Source organism: Pristiophorus japonicus, chromosome 31 (genome assembly GCF_044704955.1).
Source record: "Pristiophorus japonicus isolate sPriJap1 chromosome 31, sPriJap1.hap1, whole genome shotgun sequence".
Taxonomy (NCBI): Eukaryota; Metazoa; Chordata; class Chondrichthyes; family Pristiophoridae; genus Pristiophorus; species Pristiophorus japonicus.
In genome coordinates this window covers 5270345-5287830 of record NC_092007.1, presented here as the reverse complement: position 1 = coordinate 5287830, position 17486 = coordinate 5270345, and the positions used below count along the sequence as shown (strand labels likewise).

The following is a 17486-nucleotide window of genomic DNA, read 5'->3' as shown; positions in this document are numbered from 1 at the left end:
CTATCGCACCGTTCACAACCTCAGGACACCTCAAAGAGCTTCACCGCCAAGTCACTACTTTCCCGAGCCTCGTCACCGTTGTAATAGACGAAATTTGCCAGCTGATTTGCGCACAGCAAGCTCCCACAAACAGCAATTTGAGGGAGCTTTACTCTGTATCTAACCCCCTGTACGTGCCCTGGGTGTGTTTGATGGGACAGTGTAGAGGGAGCTTTGCTCTGTATCTAACCCTATGCTGTACCTGTACCTGCCCTGAGTGTGTTTGATGGAACAGTGCAGAGGGAGCTTTACTCTGTATCTAACCCCGTGCTGTACCTGCCCTGGGAGTGTTTGATGGGACAGTGTAGAGGGAACTTTACTCTGTATCTAACCCCCTGTACCTGTCCAGGGAGTGTTTGATGGGACAGTGTAGAGGGAACTTTACTCTGTATCTAACCCCCTGTACCTGTCCAGGGAGTGTTTGATGGGACAGTGTAGAGGGAGCTTTACTCTGGATCTAACCCCCTGTACCTGCCCTGGGAGTGTTTGATGGGACAGTGTAGAGGGAGCTTTACTCTGTATCTAACCCCCTGTACCTGCCCTGGGAGTGTTTGATGGGACAGTAAAGAGGGAGCTTTACTCTGTATCTAACCCCCTGTACCTGCCCTGGGAGTGTTTGATGGGACAGTGTAGAGGGAGCTTCACTCTGTATCTAACCCCCTGTACCTGCCCTGGGAGTGTTTGATGGGACAGTGTAGAAGGCACTACAGTTTGATCAGAATGCTTGCTGAGTAATGATGTGCCACAAGAGAAGTAGACATGACTTTGTCGGACGTGTGACTGGGGGTAAGTCAGACCGAAAAGCTCTTTAATTCGGTGTGTTGAAATACGATGATGAGGGGAGCTCAGCAGACAACTCGCCTGTCGAACCTGACTCATTGCCGACACTTCTATTTTAAGTCCCGCAGCTGCCTCTGATCACACGCGGGCCAGCTCTCCTCGCTGTTGACAGTAAACAGCAGTGCTGACTCGAAAAACGGAAGAGGTGGGTCGGTTTTGATCACAAGCCGGCGTCATGAGTAAGTCCTGCGGGGCCCTTCTCCCCAGTGACAGCACGTCCGTGAGCTCGGCTTCGCAGGACTCCGCGGGGGATCGGCAGATCCGCCGGTTCGGTTCAGGAGGCTCGGTCCAGCTCCGGTGTTCAGGGCACAAGCGAGGCCGGAGGCGGGCGCGAGTGAGCTCTGCGCCCGAGCAATTGGCCTGGGCTTTGACCCCGCTGGGAACTTGCAAGCGGTCGACCCGATTGTGCTGAAGGCAGCGGGCTCCATTGTTGCACTGGACAGGCTGCTGGGACGTTCGCAGAGCTGGTGAGGGGAGAAATCGCGCCTTAGCGCTCCTTAGCGTCCGACCACACGTCAACGGTAAGCGGCTGCATATGTGGTATTTTCAGCAAAAGGCACAAATTCGTTTCAGGGATGCTTCAGTCCTTCCGAGGGTTATCGAGGGGGAACGCAAAGTTGTCGAAACTCATTCGATGTACGTAAGCTAGAGCTGAACCCAAACTCGGCTGCCCCCGTGTCCTAACTCACAGAGTCCCGCTCACACATCACCCCCTGTGCTCACTGCCCCGTGTCCTAACTCACACCGAGTCCCACTCACCCATCACCCCCTGTGCTCACTGCACCGTGTCCTAACTCACACCGAGTCCCGCTCACCCATCACCCCCTGTGCTCACTGCTCACTTGCATTTATATAGCGCCTTTCATGACCACCGGATGTCGCAAAGCGCTTTACAGCCAATGTATCATGTTTAGAGTGTAGTCACTGTTGTAATGTGGAAACACAACAGCCAATTTGTGCACAGCAAGATCCCACACACAGCAATGTGATAATGACCAGATAATCTGTTTTAGTGATGTTGATTGAGGGATAAATATTGGCCCCAGGACACCGGGGAGAACTCCCCCTGCTCTTCTTCCAAATACTGCCGTGGGATCTTTTCCGTCTACCTGAGAGGGCAGACAGGACCTCGGTTTAACACCTCATCTGAAAGACTGCCCCTCCGACAATGCAACGCTCCCTCAGTACTGCCCCTCCGACAGTGCGGCGCTCCCTCAGTACTGCCCCTCCGACAGTGCGGCGCTCCCTCAGTATTGCCCCTCCGACAGTGCGGCGCTCCCTCAGTACTGCCCCTCCGACAGTGCGGCGCTCGCTCAGTACTGCCCCTCCGACAGTGCGGCGCTCCCTCAGTACTGCCCCTCCGACAGTGCGGCGCTCCCTCAGTATTGCCCCTCCGACAGTGCGGCGCTCCCTCAGTACTGCCCCTCCGACAGTGCGGCGCTCCCTCAGTACTGCCCCTCCGACAGTGCGGCGCTCCCTCAGCACTACACTGGAGTATCAGGCTAGATTTATGCTCATGTTCCTGGAGTGGGACTTGAACCCACAACCTTCTGACCTCGAGGCGCGTGTGCTGCCCACTGAGCTGCAGCTGACAAATTACAACAGTGACTATGCTTCAAAAGTATTTCTTTCGTTGTAAAGCACTTTGGTCAATGTGCAATTTCCCACCAACAGCAATGTTGCACTGACCAGTTATGTGTTAGTGATGTGGGCAGTGATATAAATATTGGGCCAGGGAACTGGAGAAAACTCCCCTGCTCTTCAAAATAGCAAAGCCAGCATTTATTGCCGAACCCTTGTTCTTTGCATAGAATCACACAAGATCTACGGCCCAGAAACAGGCTGTGCGGCCCAACCAGTCCATGCTGGTGTTTATGCCCCACTCGAGCCTCCTCCTGTCTTTCCTCATCTAAATCTATCAGCATAACCCTCTATTCCCTTCTCCCTCATATACTTGTCCAGCCTCCCCTTAAATGCCTCGATACTATTCGCCTCAACCCCTCCCTGTGGGAGTGAGTTCCACATTCTCACCGTTCACTGGTTTAAGAGGTTTCTTCTGAATTTCCCATTGGATTTCTTGCTGATGATCTTATATTGATGGCCTCTAGTTATGCTCTTCCCCACAAGTAGGAACACTCTCTCTGTATCCACTCGATCAAAACCTTTCAGCATTTTAAAGACCTCTATTAGCTCACCCCTCAGCCTTCTGTTTTCAAGAGAAAAGAGACCCAGACTGTCCATCCTTTCCTGATATGTAAACCCTCGCATTTCTGGTATCATCCTTGTAAATCTTCTCTGCACCCTCTCCAGTGCCTCTATATCCTTTTTATAATTTGGCGACCAGAACTGTGCACAGTGCTCCAAGTGTGGTCTAACTCAGGTATATGGAGACCAGAACTGTGCACAGTGCTCCAAGTGTGGTCTAACCCAGGTATATGGAGACCAGAACTGTACGCAGTGCTCCAAGTGTGGTCTAACCCAGGTATATGGAGACCAGAACTGTACACAGTGCTCCAAGTGTGGCCTAACCCAGGTATATGGAGACCAGAACTCTCCACAGTGCTCCAAGTATGATCTAACCCAGGTTTGATACAAGTTTAGTACAACTTCTCTACTTTTCAATTCTATCCCTCTGGAAGTAAACCCCAGTGCCTGGTTAGCTTTTTTATGACCTTGTTAATCTGTGTCGCAGCTTATAGTGATTTGTGTATGTGTACTCCGCCCCAACCAGACTCGCACCCTCCATGCTATGCTCCTAATAAAGGGTGAGACTGAGTACTGTGTACAATGAGCAAGTGTGACCTTTGCCCCTTAATAAGACTCCAGAGTGCAGGTACCTCGTGGGTGGCCTGCTTATATACCGTGCTCCCAAGGGATGCTGGGATCCCTCGGGACTCCAACAGGTATGCCCTCTGGTGGTGGTGTGATACAGGTTACAAGGGGTTAAATACTCCAACCAATAAGTCACCTCCCTATTCCTCCTGACACAATGTAACACCTCACATTTACCTGTCTTGAATTAATTTGCCAACTATATGCCCATTCTGCAAGTTTTATTAATGCCCTTCTGTTATTTGTTGCCGTCCTCCACAGTATTGACGATTTCACCCCCCAATTTGCTGTCGGTTGCCCTAACAAGGTCTGGGCCTTCTCCTTGGCAACGTTTCTGATACAACCGCATGTCGTGCTAACCCACTGCAGAGGGCAGTGAAGAGTCAAACAAGAATCAACAAAGAAAGACTCGCATTTCTATCGCACTTCTCACAGCACCCCGGATATTCCAAAGCGCTTCGCAGCCGATGAAGTACCTTTTGGAGTGTGGTCACTGTTGTATTGTGGGAAAAGCGGCAGCCAATTTGCGCACAGCAAGCTCCCACAAACAACAATGTGATAATCACCAGATAACCTGGTTGTATGGCGTTGATTGAGGGACAAATATTGGCTCCAGGACACCGGGGATTCTGAGAAGCGATTTCGAGCCGAGATAAAAATCAGGTTAAGCAGAGATACGTTAAAATTCTCAGAATGTGGACGTCGTTGGCAAAACCGAGACCATGTCTGCTCTCTCAGGTGGATGTCAAAGATCTCATGTCACTATTCCGAAGAAGAGCGGGGGAATTATCCCCAGTGTGCTGGGACCACTATTTATCAGTCAACCAACACAACGACAAAAACAGCTGATCGGGGTCATTGTCACATTGCTGTGTGTGGGAGCTTGCTGTGCGCAAGTTGGCTGCTGCGTTTCCCACATTGCAACAGTGGCCGCACCCCAAAAGTACTTCATTGGCTGCAAAGTGCTTTGAGACGGAAGGTTGTAGAAAAAGGTGTTATATAAATGTAAGTCCTTCTTTATTTTCTTCATCCCTCGATGCTCTGAGAAGGTGGGGAAAGATTGGATCGGCTGGGATTGTTTTCTTTGGAACAGAGGAGGCTGAGGGGAGACCTGATTGAGGTGTGTAAAATGATGAGGGGTCTGGATAGAGTGGATAGGAAGGACCTGTTTCCCTTGGCAGAGGGGTCAATAACCAGGGGGCACAGATTGAAAGTAATTGGGGGGAAGTTTAGAGGGGATTTGAGGGAAATGTCTTCACTCAGAGGATGGTGGGGGTCTGGAACTCACGGCCTGAAAGGGTGGTAGAGGCAGAAACCCTCACCACATTTAAAAAGTACCTGGATGTGCACCTGAAGTGCCGTAACCTGCAGGGCTACGGACCCAGAGCTGGAAAGTGGGATTAGGCCGGGTAGCTCTTGGTCGGCCGGCACGGACACGATGGGCCGAATGGCCTCCTCCCACACTGCTAGTTTCGACGGTTCTACGTTGAACATCGACGTTGAGGCTTGAAGGTTGTGAACTGCCGAATCGAAAGGGTTTTTCCCCCCTGGGCTTGCGGTGAGTTTTGTTGGAACCGCGTAAATGGGCGGAGGACAGAGGGGCCAGAGTGGGAAGGGAGCAGGGAATTAACGAGACAGGCGGCCCGGAAGTCTGGTGTCACGCTTACGGACCGAACGGAGGTGTTCCGCAAAGCGGCCACCGATACATAGAGGAGATCGTCTCTTCTCTCTGGGCTGCCGTGGCATCTGAGACCCTGGAGGTGATAGGATGCGACGGGAAAGGGCCACAAATTTGTATAAAGACAGGCTAGCCCCAAATTGTACATCCCCCTTTCTATATTTGTTGCTGTGACTGGTCTGGCAGAACATTCCGCATCCCCATTGCTGCCGTCAGTTTTGTTTACACTCACACAGATTCCTCGACATGGTCGATATGAATCATTTCGACACCACTCAGGTCAGCTTGATTTGCGTCCCGCAGAATTCGTCGAGGGGACTCGTTTGGGGGATTTTCTCGTCTTTCTTGATCCTGAGCCGATACAGTCAGAGCAAGCATGTGCAAGTCACACAGAGGCTAGCCAGCTGCCAGCCGTGGCTCAGTGGGCAGGACTCTCGCCTACCAGTCAAAAGGTTGTGGGTTCAAAGTCCCACTCCAGGGACTTGAGCACAAAAATCTAGGTTAACACCCCCAGTGCAGTGCTGAGGGAGTGTTTGATGGGGACAATGTAGAGCGAGCTTTACTCTGTATCTAACCCCCTGTACCTGCACTGGGAGTGTTTGATGGGACAGTGTAGAGGGAGCTTTACTCTGTATCTAACCCCCTGTACCTGCCCTGGGAGTGTTTGATGGGACAGTGTAGAGGGAGCTTTACTCTGCATCTAACCCCCTGTACCTGCCCTGGGAGTGTTTGATGGGACAGTGTAGAGGGAGCTTTACTCTGTATCTAACCCCCTGTACCTGCCCTGGGAGTGTTTGATGGGACAGTGTATAGGGAGCTTTACTCTGTATCTAACCCCCTGTACCTGCCCTGGGAGTGTTTGATGGGACAGTGTAGAGGGAGCTTTACTCTGTATCTAACCCCCTGTACCTGCACTGAGAGTGTTTGATGGGACAGTGTAGAGGGAGCTTTACTCTGTATCTAACCCCGTGCTGTACCTGCCCTTGGAGTGTTTGATGGGACAGTGTAGAGGGAGCTTTACTCTGTATCTAACCCCCTGTACCTGCACTGAGAGTGTTTGATGGGACAGTGTAGAGGGAGCTTTACTCTGTATCTAACTCCGTGCTGTACCTGCCCTTGGAGTGTTTGATGGGACAGTGTAGAGGGAGCTTTACTTTGTATCTAACCCCCTGTACCTGCACTGGGAGTGCTTGATGGGACAGTGTAGAGGGAGCTTTACTCTGTATCTAACCCCGTGCTGTACCTGCCCTGGGAGTGTTTGATGGGACAGTGTAGAGGGAGCTTTACTCTGTATCTAACCCCGTGCTGTACCTGCCCTGGGAGTGTTTGATGGGACAGTGTAGAGGGAGCATTACTCTGTATCTAACCCCCTGTACCTGCCCTGGGAGTGTTTGATGGGACAGTGTAGAGGGAGCTTTACTCTGTATCTAACCCCGTGCTGTATCTGCCCTGGGAGTGTTTGATGGGACAGTGTAGAGGGAGCTTTACTCTGTATCTAACCCCGTGCTGTACCTGCCCTGGGAGTGTGTGATGGGACAGTGTAGAGGGAGCTTTACTCTCTATCTAACACCGTGCTGTACCTGCCCTGAGAGTGTTTGATGGGACAGTGTAGAGGGAGCTTTACTCTGTATCTAACCCCCTGTACCTGCCCTGGGAGTGTTTGATGGGACAGTGTCGAGGGAGCTTTACTCTGTATCGAACCCCCTGTACCTGCCCTGGGAGTGTGTGATGGGACAGTGTAGAGGGAGCTTTACTCTGTATTTAACCCCGTGCTGTACCTGCCCTGGGAGTGTGTGATGGGACAGTGTAGAGGGAGCTTTACTCTGTATCTAACACCCTGTACCTGCACTGAGAGTGTTTGATGGGACAGTGTAGAGGGAGCTTTACTCTGTATCTAACCCCGTGCTGTACCTGCCCTTGGAGTGTTTGATGGGACAGTGTAGAGGGAGCTTTACTCTGTATCTAACCCCCTGTACCTGCACTGAGAGTGTTTGATGGGACAGTGTAGAGGGAGCTTTACTCTGTATCTAACTCCGTGCTGTACCTGCCCTGGGAGTGTTTGATGGGACAGTGTAGAGGGAGCTTTACTTTGTATCTAACCCCCTGTACCTGCCCTGGGAGTGTTTGATGGGGACAGTGTAGATGGAGCTTTACTCTGTATCTAACCCCGTGCTGTATCTGCCCTGGGAGTGTTTGATGGGGCAGTGTAGAGGGAGCTTTACTCTGTATCTAACCCCCTGTACCTGCCCTGGGAGTGTTTGATGGGACAGTGTAGAGGGAGCATTACTCTGTATCTAACCCCCTGTACCTGCCCTGGGAGTGTTTGATGGGATAGTGTAGAGGGAGCTTTACTCTGTATCTAACCCCGTGCTGTACCTGCCCTGGGAGTGTTTGATGGGACAGTGTAGAGGGAGCTTTACTCTGTATCTAACCCCGTGCTGTACCTGCCCTGGGAGTGTTTGATGGGACAGTGTAGAGGGAGCTTTACTCTGTATCTAACCCCCTGTACCTGCCCTGGGAGTGTTTGATGGGACAGTGTCGAGGGAGCTTTACTCTGTATCTAACCCCCTGTACCTGCCCTGGGAGTGTGTGATGGGACAGTGTAGAGGGAGCTTTACTCTGTATTTAACCCCGTGCTGTACCTGCCCTGGGAGTGTGTGATGGGACAGTGTAGAGGGAGCTTTACTCTGTATCTAACCCCCTGTACCTGCACTGAGAGTGTTTGATGGGACAGTGTAGAGGGAGCTTTACTCTGTATCTAACCCTGTGCTGTACCTGCCCTTGGAGTGTTTGATGGGACAGTGTAGAGGGAGCTTTACTCTGTATCTAACCCCCTGTACCTGCACTGAGAGTGTTTGATGGGACAGTGTAGAGGGAGCTTTACTCTGTATCTAACCCCGTGCTGTACCTGCCCTTGGAGTGTTTGATGGGACAGTGTAGAGGGAGCTTTACTCTGTATCTAACCCCCTGTACCTGCCCTGGGAGTGTTTGATGAGACAGTGTAGAGGGAGCTTTACTCTGTATCTAACCCCCTGTACCTGCCCTGGGAGTGTGTGATGGGACAGTGTAGAGGGAGCTTTACTCTGTATCTAACCCCCTGTACCTGCACTGAGAGTGTTTGATGGGACAGTGTAGAGGGAGCTTTACTCTGTATCTAACCCCGTGCTGTACCTGCCCTTGGAGTGTTTGATGGGACAGTGTAGAGGGAGCTTTACTCTGTATCTAACCCCCTGTACCTGCACTGAGAGTGTTTGATGGGACAGTGTAGAGGGAGCTTTACTCTGTATCTAACTCCGTGCTGTACCTGCGCTTGGAGTGTTTGATGGGACAGTGTAGGGGGAGCTTTACTTTGTATCTAACCCCCTGTACCTGCCCTGGGAGTGTTTGATGGGGACAGTGTAGATGGAGCTTTACTCTGTATCTAACCCCGTGCTGTTTCTGCCCTGGGAGTGTTAAATGGGGCAGTGTAGAGGGAGCTTTACTCTGTATCTAACCCCCTGTACCTGCCCTGGGAGTGTTTGATGGGATAGTGTAGAGGGAGCTTTACTCTGTATCTAACCCCGTGCTGTACCTGCCCTGGGAGTGTTTGATGGGACAGTGTAGAGGGAGCTTTACTCTGTATCTAACCCCGTGCTGTACCTGCCCTGGTAGTATGTGATGGGACAGTGTAGAGGGAGCTTTACTCTGTATCTAACCCCGTGCTGTACCTGCCCTGGGAGTGTTTGATGGGACAGTGTAGAGGGAGCTTTACTCTGTATCTAACCCCCTGTACCTGCCCTGGGAGTGTTTGATGGGACAGTGTCGAGGGAGCTTTACTCTGTATCTAACCCCCTGTACCTGCCCTGGGAGTGTGTGATGGGACAGTGTAGAGGGAGCTTTACTCTGTATTTAACCCCGTGCTGTACCTGCCCTGGGAGTGTGTGATGGGACAGTGTAGAGGGAGCTCTACTCTGTATCTAACCCCGTGCTGTACCTGCCCTGGGAGTGTTTGATGGGACAGTGTAGAGGGAGCTATACTCTGTATCTAACCCCCTGTACCTGCCCTGGGAGTGTTTGATGGGACAGTGTAGAGGGAGCTTTACTCTGTATCTAACCCCCTGTACCTGCCCTGGGAGTGTTTGATGTGACAGTGTAGAGGGAGCTTTACTCTGTATCTAACCCCCTGTACCTGCCCTGGGAGTGTTTGATGGGACAGTGTAGAGGGAGCTTTACTCTGTATCTAACCCCCTGTACCTGCCCTGGGAGTGTTTGATGGGACAGTGTAGAGGGAGCTTTACTCTGTATCTAACCCCCTGTACCTGCCCTGGGAGTGTTTGATGGGACAGTGTAGAGGGAGCTTTACTCTGTATCTAACCCCCTGTACCTGCCCTGGGAGTGTTTGATGGGACAGTGTCGAGGGAGCTTTACTCTGTATCTAACCCCCTGTACCTGCCCTGGGAGTGTGTGATGGCACAGTGTAGAGGGAGCTTTACTCTGTATTTAACCCCGTGCTGTACCTGCCCTGGGAGTGTGTGATGGGACAGTGTAGAGGGAGCTTTACTCTGTATCTAACCCCCTGTACCTGCACTGAGAGTGTTTGATGGGACAGTGTAGAGGGAGCTTTACTCTGTATCTAACCCTGTGCTGTACCTGCCCTTGGAGTGTTTGATGGGACAGTGTAGAGGGAGCTTTACTCTGTATCTAACCCCCTGTACCTGCACTGAGAGTGTTTGATGGGACAGTGTAGAGGGAGCTTTACTCTGTATCTAACCCCGTGCTGTACCTGCCCTTGGAGTGTTTGATGGGACAGTGTAGAGAGAGCTTTACTCTGTATCTAACCCCCTGTACCTGCCCTGGGAGTGTTTGATGGGACAGTGTAGAGGGAGCTTTACTCTGTATCTAACCCCCTGTACCTGCCCTGGGAGTGTGTGATGGGACAGTGTAGAGGGAGCTTTACTCTGTATCTAACCCCCTGTACCTGCACTGAGAGTGTTTGATGGGACAGTGTAGAGGGAGCTTTACTCTGTATCTAACCCCGTGCTGTACCTGCCCTTGGAGTGTTTGATGGGACAGTGTAGAGGGAGCTTTACTCTGTATCTAACCCCCTGTACCTGCACTGAGAGTGTTTGATGGGACAGTGTAGAGGGAGCTTTACTCTGTATCTAACTCCGTGCTGTACCTGCGCTTGGAGTGTTTGATGGGACAGTGTAGAGGGAGCTTTACTTTGTATCTAACCCCCTGTACCTGCCCTGGGAGTGTTTGATGGGGACAGTGTAGATGGAGCTTTACTCTGTATCTAACCCCGTGCTGTTTCTGCCCTGGGAGTGTTAAATGGGGCAGTGTAGAGGGAGCTTTACTCTGTATCTAACCCCCTGTACCTGCCCTGGGAGTGTTTGATGGGACAGTGTAGAGGGAGCATTACTCTGTATCTAACCCCCTGTACCTGCCCTGGGAGTGTTTGATGGGATAGTGTAGAGGGAGCTTTACTCTGTATCTAACCCCGTGCTGTACCTGCCCTGGGAGTGTTTGATGGGACAGTGTAGAGGGAGCTTTACTCTGTATCTAACCCCGTGCTGTACCTGCCCTGGGAGTATGTGATGGGACAGTGTAGAGGGAGCTTTACTCTGTATCTAACCCCGTGCTGTACCTGCCCTGGGAGTGTTTGATGGGACAGTGTAGAGGGAGCTTTACTCTGTATCTAACCCCCTGTACCTGCCCTGGGAGTGTTTGATGGGACAGTGTAGAGGGAGCTCTACTCTGTATCTAATCAATACACCAGCCGCCAGCCATTTGTGTTCTGATTGCAAATGAAGACGTGACTAATTGCCTTGCGATCAGCAGGTACAGAACGTTGGGCATGTGATAGGGGCTTTCTTATGATCTTCTGCATCTCCCAGGAGAACACTCTTGCTGCACGGGTGAGGGGGAGAGAAGAGATTCTCGTGTGTGGCAGGCTTGAAGGATCTGCAGTTTTGTAAAGATGTCAGCCGTGGCTCAGAGCCGTGACTCGCCTCTGAGCCCGAAGGTTGTGGGTTCAAGTCCCACTCCAGGGACTTGAGCACGTCAATCTCGGTGTGATCTCACGCCAGCCCTGTCCAGTGGCAGCAAGGCTTCCTTACCCTTATCGGCCAATCCCCAAAAGTCGATGATTGAGAGTATTTTGTCGCTCGTCGAATCACTGGAAGAGGCCATTCGGCCCATCGAGTCCGTGCTGTGCCGTCTCTGTGCACGCGCGATCCAATCAGACCCACTCCCCACACCTCCGCTCTTTCCCCACAACTCTTGAAAGTTTCTCCTTTTGAAGTATTTCTCCAACTCTGCGTTTGAAAGTGAGCCTTGAAATTCCGCTCAGAGGCTTTCCTTCGGACGAATGCCTCTGACCTGAAATTTCTCTGCAAAAAGGTCCCGCAGGCGCCTGGGAATCCGGTTAGAGGCCTTCTTGCCACACGCTTCGCACCGCGTCCACGTCTTCCAGATCCGGACGGAGAAGCTGGAGTCACGTGAGTCTGAACCACTAAACACGGTGCAGTATTCTCATTGGTAGTGATGGCAACTCCGATTTTACAAGTTCCCAGTACTACCGATGAGACTAACCCCCTAAAACACCCATCATGGGCAGACCCTTGGAATCGAGGAAGACTTGCTTCCCAAAGCGACTACCTTGATGGCTGAACAGTCCAATACGAGAGCCACAGACCCTGTTACTGGTGGGACAGAGGTTCGACGAGGGAGGGGGTTGGGTGGGGCTGGTTTGCCGCGTGCTCCTTCCGCTGCCTGCGCTTAACCTCTTCACGCTCTTTGCGGTGAGACTCGAAGAGCTCAGCGCCCTCCCGGATGCACTTTCTCCACCTCGGGCGGTCTGCGGCCAGGGTCTCCCAGGTGTCAGTGGTGATGTCGCACTTTACCAGGGAGGTTTTGAGGCTGTCCCTTGTAACGTTTCCTCTGCCCACCTTTGGCTCGTTTACCATGAAGGAGCTCCGCGTAAAGCATTTGCTTAGGGAGTCTCGTATCTGGCATGCGAAACACAACAGAATAAATTAAAAAAAACCACCGCACATATTTAAAATTAATTGAAATTAAAGTTAATTAAATGTTTTGGAAAAAATATATATTTGGGGATTTTTTAAAATGTGTTTTAATAGGGTTTAAAATAAACTTACCTTCATGGACAGAGTGTTAAATGTAAAAATGAGTATTTAAATTTAATCTTGATGTGTTTTAAAACTCTTACGCTGATAACAGTAAGCTCTGTGCCTGTTTTCACCGGGTGTAAGAGTTTGAAGGACATGTAGTGGGCAGGAGTTGAGTAAATAGCCCAATCTCTCCCACGCGGATATCCTCCTCCCAGGGAATGGGGAGGATCTGTACAGGAAAAACTTGACAGATCGGAAAAGCCGGTTCTTGATGCATGTGCCCTTTGTATGGGACCGGAGAACCAGGATTTCCAGGCGAACATTGAATCTGCTCCCACCGCCCTTTCAGGCAGTGAGTTCCAGATCACAACTCGCTGCGTGCAAAATGTAAAGCTCTTAACATTATTACTTATTGCTGGATGGTGGTAGATTTTGTTACGTAAATATACGTCGGATTCCATCGGATATACGGCCCAGAAACAGGCCGTTCGGCCCAACCAGACCAGGCCGGTGTTTATGTCCCACTCGAGCCTCCTCCCGTCTTTCCCCATCTAAATCTATCAGCATAACCCTCTATTCCCTTCTCCCCCATATACTTGTCCAGCCTCCCCTTAAATGCATCAATACTATTCTCCTCAACCCCTCCCTGTGGGAGCGAGTTCCACATTCTCACCACTCTCTGGGTAGTGTCAGATCTGGCTCAGTGGGCAGCACTCTCGCCTCTGAGTCAGAAGGTTGTGGGTTCAAATCCCACTCCAGGGACTTGAGCACATAAATCTAGGCTGACACTCCCAGTGCAGCACTGAGGGAGCGCCGCACTGTCGGAGGGGCAGTACTGAGGGAGTGTCGCACTGTCGGAAGGGCAGTACTGAAGGAGTGTCGCACTGTCGGAGGGGCAGTACTGAGTGAGCGCCGCACTGTCGGAGGGGCAGTACTGAGGAAGTGTCGCACTGTCAGAGGGGCAGTACTGAGGGAGCACCGCACTGTCGGAGGGGCAGTACTGAGGGAGAGCCGCACTGTCGGAGGGGCAGTACTGAGGGAGCGCTGTGCTTTTGGAGGGCAGTACTGAGGGAGTGTTGCACTGTCGGAGGGGCAGTACTGAGGGAGTGTTGCACTGTCAGAGGGGCAGTACTGAGGGAGGGCAGTACTGAGGGAGTGTTGCACTGTCGGAGGGGCAGTACTGAGGGAGTGTTGCACTGTCGGAGGGGCAGTACTGAGGGAGTGTTGCACTGTCGGAGGGGCAGTACTGATGGAGTGTTGCACTGTCGGAGGGGCAGTACTGAGGGAGTGTTGCACTGTCGGAAGGGCAGTACTGAGGGAGCGCCACACTCTTGGAGGGGCAGTACTGAGGGAGCACTGCACTGTCGGAAGGGCAGTACTGAGGGAGTGCCGCACTGTCGGAAGGGCAGTACTGAGGGAGTGCCGCACTGTCGGAGGGGCAGTACCGAGGGAGTGCCACACTATCGGAGATGCCCTCTTTTGGGTAAGGCGTTAAACCGAGGCCCCGTCTGCCCTCTCAGGTGAATTGAAAGATCCCATGGCACGATTTTGAAGAAGAGTGGGGAAGTTCTGCCCAGTGACCTGGGGCCAATATTTATCCCTCAATCAACATCACTAAAACAGATGATCTGGGTCATTATCACATTACTGTGTGTGGGAGCTTGCTGTGCGCAAATTGGCTGCCGCGTTTCCCACAATACATCAGTGACCACACTCCAAACGTACTTCATTGGCTGTAAAATGCTTTGGGACGTCCGGTGGTCGTGAAAGGCGCTATATGAATCGAAATCTTTTAAAGAATTTTCTTCTGAATTCCCTATTGGATTTCTTGGGGACTATCTTCGATTGCTGGCCTGTAGTTATGCTCTTCCCCACAAGTGGGAACATTCTCTCTGTATCCACTCGATCAAAACCTTTCAGCATTTTAAAGGCGTCTATTAGCTCACGCCTCAAGAGAAAAGACACCCAGCCTGTTCATCCTTTCCTGATATGTAAACCCTCGCATTATCCTTGTAAATCTTCTCTGCACCCTCTCCAGTGCCTCTATATCCCCTGTATAATATCGCGAGCAGAACTGTGCGCAGTGCTCCAAGTGTGGTCTAACCAAGTTATGCGGGAAGCCTATTTATGCGTATTATGTGCAAGACGTTTTTGACTAAAATTAGTACGCGTGGTTCGAGCAGTATCTCTGCGGCTGAGTTAAGCAGTATCAATTGCCGGACGTGACCTGGGGGCAGGGTGCCTGGTAATGACCCTAGGGCATTTGAAGGAGAATGTGTGTCATTTCACAGCACTGACTTCCCTCACAAGTTCTTCGAAGAATGTTTATATTTGACCAGTCCGGAAAAAGGAAACAGGATTTTAAGGCCCCTGAAGTACCGGTAAATTAGTGCGATGTACGACAATTGCTCTCGAATTCTCACAAGCCCTCCCACCAGCCTCGACGGAAAGGATCACGTACCCGTCACGCTCGATTCCACGTGGGGATGGGGATGTTCTGGCGTCCCGGGGGATTGGAGAACCATCTCCAGCACAACGCTTGCATTTATAAAGCGTATATTAACATATTGAAACGTCCGAAGGCGTTTCACAGGAGCGTTTATCGAGCAGAATTTGACCCCGAACCACACGAGGAGATATTAGCACAGGAAGCTGGGTCAAAGAGGTAGGTTTTAAGGTACGTCTTGAACTGGCAGAGAGCTATCAAAAAAAAAAGGGACCTGCATTCATATAGCGCCTTTCACGACCACTGGATGCCTCAAAGCTCTTTACAGCCAATGAAGTACTTTTGGAGTGTAGCCACTATTGTAAAATGGGAAACGTGGCAGCCAATTTGCGCACAGCAAGCTCCCACACACAGCGATGTGATAATGACCCAGATCATCTGTTTTTTTGTTGTATTGGTTGAGGGATAAATATTGGCCCCAGGACACCAGCGTGAAGAACTCCCCCTGCTCTTCTTCCAAATAGTGTAATGCACTGTCGGAGGGGCTCCCTCAGTACTGCCCCTCCGACAGGGCAGAGCTCCCTCAGTACTGCCTCTCCGACAGTGCGGCGCTCCTTCAGTACTGCCCCTGCGAAAGTGCAGCGCTCCCTCAGTACTGCCTCTCCGACAGTGCGGCGCTCCCTCAGTACTGCCCCTGCGACAGTGCGGCGCTCCCTCAATACTGCCCCTCCGACAGTGCGGCGCTCCCTCAGTACTGCCCCTCCGACAGTGCGGCGCTCCCTCAGTACTGCCCCTCCGACAGTGCGGCGCTCCCTCAGTACTGCCCCTCCGACAGTGTGGCGCTCCCTCAGTACTGCCCCTCCGACAGTGCGGTGCTCCCTCAGTACTGCCCCTCCGACAGTGCGGCACTCCCTCAGTACTGCCCCTCCAACAGTGCATTACACTATTTGGAAGAAGAGCAGGGGCAGTTCTCCCCGGTGTCCTGGGGCCAATATTTCTCCCTCAATCAACATCACTAAAACAGATTATCCGGTCATTATCACGTCGCTGTGTGTGGGAGCTTGCTGTGCACACATTGCCTGCCGCGTTTCCCACAATACAACAGTGACTACACTCCAAAAAGTACTTCAATGGCTGGAAAGCGCTTTGCGACGTCCGGCAGTCGTGAAAGGCGCTATGGAAAAGCAATGCGTCGGATTGAGAAAGAATCTCAGGAAAGCATGTGACTTGGAGTCAAATGAGGTACGGGAAGGGTAATAACGAGAGGGGAAGAAACAAAGTAAAATTAAGCAACTCAATAAACCGATTTAATAGTTTACTAACTGAAGATTGCTCTGTTTACATTGTCTGCTTTCTAGGAAGCAGGCAATCATTGACATTGAATTAACAATTATCACATTGTTGAAAGGTTAAAATTCAGACTTAAGTTTCTACCGCGAGTTTCATAGAACCAGAGAAATTCACGGCATAGGAGGAGGCCATTCAGCCCATCGTGTCTGTTTCGGTCGACCAAGAGCTACCCAGCCTAATCCCACTTTCCAGCTCTGGATCCGTAGCCCTGTAGGTTACGGCACTTCAAGTGCGCATCCAGGTACTGTTTAAATGTGGTGAGGGTTTCTGCCTCTACCACCCTTTCAGGCCGTGAGTTCCAGACCCCTACCACCCTCTGGGTGAAGACATTTCCCTCAAATCCCCTCTGAACCTCCCCCCAATTACTTTCAATCTGTGCCCCCTGGTTATTGACCCCTCTGCCAAGGGAAACAGGTCCTTCCTATCCACTCTATCCAGGCCCCTCATCATTTTATACACCTCAATCAGGTCACCCCTCAGCCTCCTCTGTTCCAAAGAAAACAACCCCAGCCGATCCAATCTTTCCTCATCGCTAAAATTCTCCAGTCCCGGCAACATCCTGGTAAATCTCCTCTGTACCCTCTCCAGTGCAATCACAGCTTTCCTGTAATGTGGTGACCAGACCTGCACGCAGTACTCCAGCTGTGGCCGAACCAGTGTTTTATACAGTTTAAGCATAACGACAGTGATTCCGGGGATGTGGGACTTCAGTGACGGGGAGAGACTGGAGAAGCTGGGGCTGTTCACCTCGGAGCAGAGAAGGTTGAGAGGAGATTCGATCGAGGTGTTCAGAACCACGAGGGGTGTGGACAGAGCGGATCGAGAGAAACTGTTCCCCATTGGTGGAAGGGTGGAGAACCAGAGGGACACAGATTGAAGGCGACTGGCAGAAAGGCGACACGAGGATAAACCTTTTTACGCAGCGAGTGGTTAGGATCGGGGACGCGCTGCCCGAGAGGGCGATGGAGGCAGACTCAATCGTGGCTTTCAAAAGGGGAGTTGGGTAAGTCCCTGATTGAGAGAGATTTGCCGGGCTCCGGGGAAAGGGCGGGGGGAGTGGGACTGGCTGAGGTGTTCCTGCAGAGAGCCGGCACGGGCTGGAGGGGCCGAACGGCCTCCGTCTGTGCTGTGACTGTTCTCTGATTCTCGGATTCTAATCCTTGTAGCCCCTGGTTATTGACTTCGCTGC

The 17486-nt window shown here is 51.7% G+C and overlaps 1 long non-coding RNA gene across 1 annotated transcript; it reads left to right on the top strand.

Annotated features, from left to right (window-relative positions):
* The first annotated feature begins 1023 nt into the window (after positions 1–1023).
* LOC139240424 (uncharacterized) lies at positions 1024–17065 on the top strand. Its single transcript, XR_011588725.1, has 3 exons — positions 1024–1400; positions 14793–15166; positions 16886–17065. It is a non-coding gene; the product is annotated as an uncharacterized lncRNA (long non-coding RNA).
* The last annotated feature ends 421 nt before the right edge of the window (positions 17066–17486 follow it).